Here is a 6,000-nt window from a genome sequence, read left to right on the forward strand (position 1 = left end):
CTGCACTTCAGCGGCATGGGTAACAGAGTGGAGAACTCTGTCAGAGACCTCCCACACACACATGCAATGTATGCATTTCCTTAAATAAAACAGAAAAACTTTTGGTTTAAAAAAAAATTTTTGGTTTAAAAAAAAAAAAATGTTTTGGTTCTCCATAAAAATATTCAGGTTTTGAAAATTAAAAACTAAAACACTATTACCAAGAACTGAAATTATTTACCAAAAAAATCATCATTTTTTTTTTGTTTTTGATTAAAAACTGGAAAGTGTTGGCCCAAAAGAAAAATTTCCCCCCAAATCTTCATTTTAATTGTCATCATCACCAATAGTAGATATACTGCAAGCCAGAGTATGCCCTCAACAACACATGTACAACTCCACTGACATCAAATGATACTCAAGGATTCCACTTGAACAGAGCGATAACTGAGTGGGCTAGGCAGCTTTTAGACTACAGCAACATTGCTCATTGTCTCTTCAGTACAATTGATGAATGAATTTGTAGCTGTTTTCCCAGCAGATGGGAGTAATTGCCCATTTTAAGTTCATAATCACATTTAATACAAATCCAGCCTTTTCCACTGTGCTCTTTTATACCATAAGGTAAAATGACATGGGCTTACATCAAAGTATAATGCTGACTACTAAATGCCTCACAAACTCTGGACCAGACTGAAGATGAATTGCATTTCTATTCTACTCAGATGGGAAGAATATATAAACTAAGCCTATTGTGGAGAAACAACTGCTTCAAGCTTACACAAGTAAGTTTCTATCTTGTATATTTGCATATAATTTTATATAACACTAAAGTGATAGATTATATCTGACATCACTTCATAGAAAAATTTCAGAGGTAGCAGAAACAACTAATATGAATAGTGATTTGGAGACAGAGACCTAGTGGCGATTTGTGCATTTTGCAGCTGATGCATCAGAGAACTTGGAAAACCTTAAATAAACCCCAAATCACACATGTAGCTTTTTCATTTCATATACACCATCATATGCATTTTGATTTTTTTTTAAAAATCCACCTTAAACATTCAAATTTAGTGCTACACACAGGTAGGACACTGTAAAATAATTCTGGCAGGATGGCCTGTTAAAGCACTGGACTGGGAGTCAGGAGAACTGGGTTCCATTCTCAGGTCTGCCACAGGCCTGCTGAATGACCTTGGGCAAGTCACAGCAACTCTGTGCCTCAGTTTCCCTATCTGTAAAATGAGGATAGTGTTACCAACCACCTTGTAAAGTGTTTTGAGATCTGTGACTGAAAAGGGCTATGTAGGAGCTATATATGGGGGGAAGGGGTGGAAACACTCCACTGCAGTGAGTCAACTGACTTGGGCTCATGCTGTGGGGCAAAAAATAGCAGTGTTAGACATTAGAGCTGTGGGTGGAGCCCGGACTCTGAAACCTGGCAAGAGGGGTGATTCTCAGAGCCTGGGCTCCAGCCTGAGCCTGACTGTCTACACTGGCGGGGTGAGCCCAAGTCAGTAGATCTGGGCTCTGAGACTCGCTGCTGCAGGTCTTTTTTAATTGTGAAGACGTACCCCAAAGTCCCCCATTCAGCAAGGCACTTAGGCACATGAGTGATCTTACTGACTTTCACATACTTAGTCAGGTATGTGCTTAAGTACTTTGCTGATCCAAGGCCTATGGTATACTGCTGTTAATATCTTGGACCATAATGTGTTGGGACTCTGCTGAAGCTTCAGCTTTTTCCCTTTGAGCCCAGAATCAGTGCAAGGCTTTTCATTTTAGGCTGGAATGTCAGTGACAATTTTGCTTTTCTTTTGACCCCAGTTGTTCCTTCTGGATTTGCACAATTTTGTTGGCTGGTAATTGGCTGGCCCCAGTTAAAAATTTGTTTTTAAATTGTTCTCTGTAGCATCCCAGATAATCTGGAAGATGAAGAGGAATAAGGAAACCAACTATCTGTCTGCCATTTCTAAAGCACCTTGGTATCTAAGAGCCGAATGAAGTGAACCAGCTTAAAAAATTAATTGTAAATGAAAGATAAGGTCAATGGGCTGGGTTAAATGGTTAGAGGCAGAGAAGAAAGGCCTCAGATCTTTTTCTGACCACATAAATGTAAACACTCTTTCTTAATGAATGGTAAAAATAGGACGTCTGTCTGTCTGTCTGTCTGTCTGTCTGTCTGTCTGTCTGTCTGTGCGCAAGCATGCTCTGTACACTTTATACATTTCTGACATCCTTTTCTGTTTTCTAAAATTTGATACCTCGGTGATGCAAACTCCTGAGGTCCAACAACATTGCAGCCTCATGTCAGGACAGGATGGTAATCATGTAGGAAGTAACACCTGCCCAATATTCCAAAGGCAGGCAGGAAAACCAAGCTCCCTCTCAATACAAATGGCTTCCTGAACCCATATTGGGCAGTTGATTTAGCTCTGTTCATGTGAGCAAAAATCACTGGGACATATCTTCAGCTAGTGTAAATCAGTACACTCCATTGACTTCACTGCTCCAGCCGAAGATCAGGCCCGGCCAGGGTATTCACACACCTAATTATTATTATTTATTATTTGTATATTCATAGCACCTAGGAGCCCCAGTCATGGACCAGGACCCCACTGTGTGAGGCCCTGTACATACACAGAGCAAAATGATGGTCCCTGCTCCAAAGCGTTTGACGTCTGAGGATAAGACAAGACAACAGACAGAAGAGTATAAGGTAACAGTGAAATGGTATGGCTCAATATGATCTCAGCACACAAGCAGCCTAACAGTTACTATTTATGCATAACATATGAATAGTCTGATATTCTGTTAATGTTCAAGTATTTATTTGTCCTTTTCTATTGGCTGTTGTTAAACATAGAGAGGTGCAAAGCTATTCTAATTGTACGCTGTTACCAATTGTTTGTCTCTCCTGTTTTCGACTTTCAGGTCAGAGGGGTTGGTGCTTTAGATTCCAAAGCTTGTAACAACAATATTGCCAGTGCCCATTTGTTTTCACTGGACCTTTTCAAAATATCTTACTGTGTGATCTTGGCAGTGTCATGGATTTTAGCCATCTGTATAAAGTGGCAATATGAAAGGCTTTGCATTTTCTAGAGCTGAGGATACCATGTCCCCCAGATCTGCTTTAATATTTTCTGTTTGTTTTATAAGATTCCTAGAGAGCCTGGGCATATTGGCTCTGTATAAATTACTTACTTTTATCAATATTATAGTGTATGTAATGAGTATTTGGAATCTAAAAATATATATAATTAAACTAGAAAAAAGATCACCTGAGTTAACTGGTGCAGTATTTATAGGATGCAGAATATTAGCCCATTTGAAATAGCATATGCATTATAGACCAGATCTTTAGCTAGTGTCAATCAGCATAGCTGTACTGTAGTCCTATGAGGTGAAGATCTGGCTTCATCTTTATAGAAACCATGGTTTCTCTGAAATGTAATTACTTCCCAAGCAGGCTTTAATTCCAGGGCACTTTTAAAGTGAGGATAGCTTGTATTCCATCTAATTCCTTCCCCCTTACGTGCTCAGCAGGGATCTATGACTACCAAACAGTGGCCAAGAACATTCCGCTACACACTCCTGATGTCCTTGCATCTCAGTGCAAGCTGGAAAGATTACACCGCTCTGTTTCATTTCATGTCCCCCTCTGACGTGCTGACTTGCTTTTTGAGACAAAAGATCTAAAATCCATGGACTGCAAATTTTAACAGAGATTTTGCAACAGTGGAATTAAAAAAAAGTTCACGTGGTCAACTACAAAGGACATGAATTTATACTTAATGCCCTATTTCCCCCAGAATTCCTTTTCCTGTACTTATTCAGACTGCTGCAGAAACATAGCAAGAATTAGACTAGCAAAAGATTGTTGGAGATGCAAAGCAGAGAATGGGAATGCAGAGTTTTAAGAACATTCTGGCATAGGGATTCATGGACAATATATGCAGTTATTCAGGTTCCACTCCCACATAGCTCTGACCTATTATATTAAATAACTTTCCCCCGTTGAACAACACAACCAAAAGGTAAGAGTGATGGCTACCTAAAAAAAATCAATGCAATGAAAAGATTTCCACTTCCACTGAATCATCTCAGTGAGCGATGCCTCTAGTAAAAAAGACTGGAAACTAAATGACAAGGTATGGAAATAGTATGGCTCCATTGATACATATGATTATCTGATACTAAGCTCAGCTGAATAGCATGAACCTTAAACTAGTCATTTTTTTCCTGGAAATATCAAACTGAACTTATTGTACAGAACCACTTTGGTTCATAGCGTATATGAAATGAAAACATATTTTAAGTGTTATGTTTTTGGCTACACAAAGAGCAACTGCATATTTTTGGTATGTAGGTGTATTTTATTTTAGATCAAGAAAAACAAGAATGAACAAAAGGAAAATCTCCAGGCAAGAACTCAGTATGTGCATCTCTTGCAAACATTTCAGCAAGTCTGAGTGCAAAATGGCTGCTGTCTCTGCACACAGGTGGAGTTCTCAGAAATGTAAATGCACAGAGCACAGAAAGCAATGGCAGAATATTTCTGGCTAAAGACATCATGCAAAGTTTTGTCTGTTTATGGTACCGCTACTAAATGAAAGTGGTTATTTAATGGAGGACGTGCTCAGGTGGAGTCTGTGCATAGGTATATTAGTGAATGAAAGCAGGAGTCAGCTAGAATTTGGAGAAAAGTAAGGCTGGGCAAAGATTTACAGTGTGATTTTCAAATTTTTAAAAACTGTATATAACCATGGCTGAATTGAAAAGGAAGAAAAAGACAGCTAAAACAAACTCTTTTAGCTCTTTGTCTTTCTGCATATGAAGGTCTATGAATATGGCTGGATGAATGAAAAGAGAGAGGACAGTGTATGAAATGACCAGTGAAAAGCCCAGAGGCACTGCTCAGTTCTACTTAATAGCTATTTAATTCCTCTGACATTAACCTGCCTTAGGACTGGTTACATAGATGAAGGTATCAGAGGATCAGCTTTTATTTATAATAGAATAATGCTTTAGCTGAATAAAAAGCTTTGAAGCCACTTACCCCAGACAGGAGCAGCTCTCTCTTGCTAACCTGTTCTTTCACTGTTTGAATGCTTTTGCCTCTTCTGCAGTATCACTCTATCTCATATTAGAAAAGTATCCTGACTATCAAAATGGATCAGTACAAATAGCCCCTATTCGTCCTCATTTAACTGATTCTATCTCCCTCAGCAGGTTACTGAACTGACTTTTTACCTCTGGATACTACTGTAGTTCATAAATTTAGTTTAGTTTGTAGTGCACTTGCTGTTTGTCCAGATCACAAAACCTCAGGCAGTTCAGTGTAACAGGTAGTCAAAAGAAGCCCAAAGGCAGAATAGTAGGTATATTACAGGTATGTTTCAGATACGCTTACAAGCTAGTATGTATAGGAATTGTTGCACGTAGTTAATGATTATACCTGATTCACCAAACTGCAGTAATGATACATTTTCAGTACTTGCTGTAAAGTGTCATAAATGGCAGGAGAAAACAGCCCTTTTTATCTAGTAGCAACAATATATTTAAACAAGACAGAATAAGACTGGAAAATGAAAATTGAAAAGAGGAGAGAGAAGTCAATTTCCTTGTCAAATTCAGTTCTTAAATATCACTCACTTCTATTGCAGTCAATGTAATCCTTCCTTCAGTGAACAGGAATTTCTCTGAATGATAGTCTGCGCTGGAAAGGGTTATATATATATCACTGTGTTAACATGCAGACCACTCCCAGTAGTTCCGACTATGCAGTCATAAGATTCTTTACACTTACTCACATGAATACATTTTAAGTATAGCAGACACACATCATTTCCTCAGATAAAGATAGTACGTAAACAAGAATTCTGTTGGTATATCATGTAAGAGCTGTCAGCCGTTTCATCTAAAGGTTAGCTGTAGGAAACAAGGTCAGAAAATACAACACAAAAGTCAATGACACCAGAGAACTCAGCAAAACCATATCTTCTTATTGGTATAAAA

General features: G+C 38.5%; 1 protein-coding gene across 1 annotated transcript in view; it reads right to left on the reverse strand.

Annotated features, from left to right (window-relative positions):
* Positions 1-5,677, reverse strand: part of HPGDS (hematopoietic prostaglandin D synthase) — a 55,191-nt gene extending 49,514 nt beyond the window's left edge. Inside the window, exon 1 of the mRNA XM_067557392.1 lies at positions 5,638-5,677. The gene's annotated coding sequence lies outside the window, so the exon portion shown is untranslated. The remainder of the gene's footprint in view (positions 1-5,637) is intronic.
* Positions 5,678-6,000: the final 323 nt, after the last annotated feature.

This window comes from Emydura macquarii, unplaced genomic scaffold, assembly GCF_026122565.2.
Source record: "Emydura macquarii macquarii isolate MOO-44397 ecotype Brisbane River unplaced genomic scaffold, CSIRO-AGI_Emac_v2 contig_1790, whole genome shotgun sequence".
Classification (NCBI taxonomy): Eukaryota; Metazoa; Chordata; order Testudines; family Chelidae; genus Emydura; species Emydura macquarii.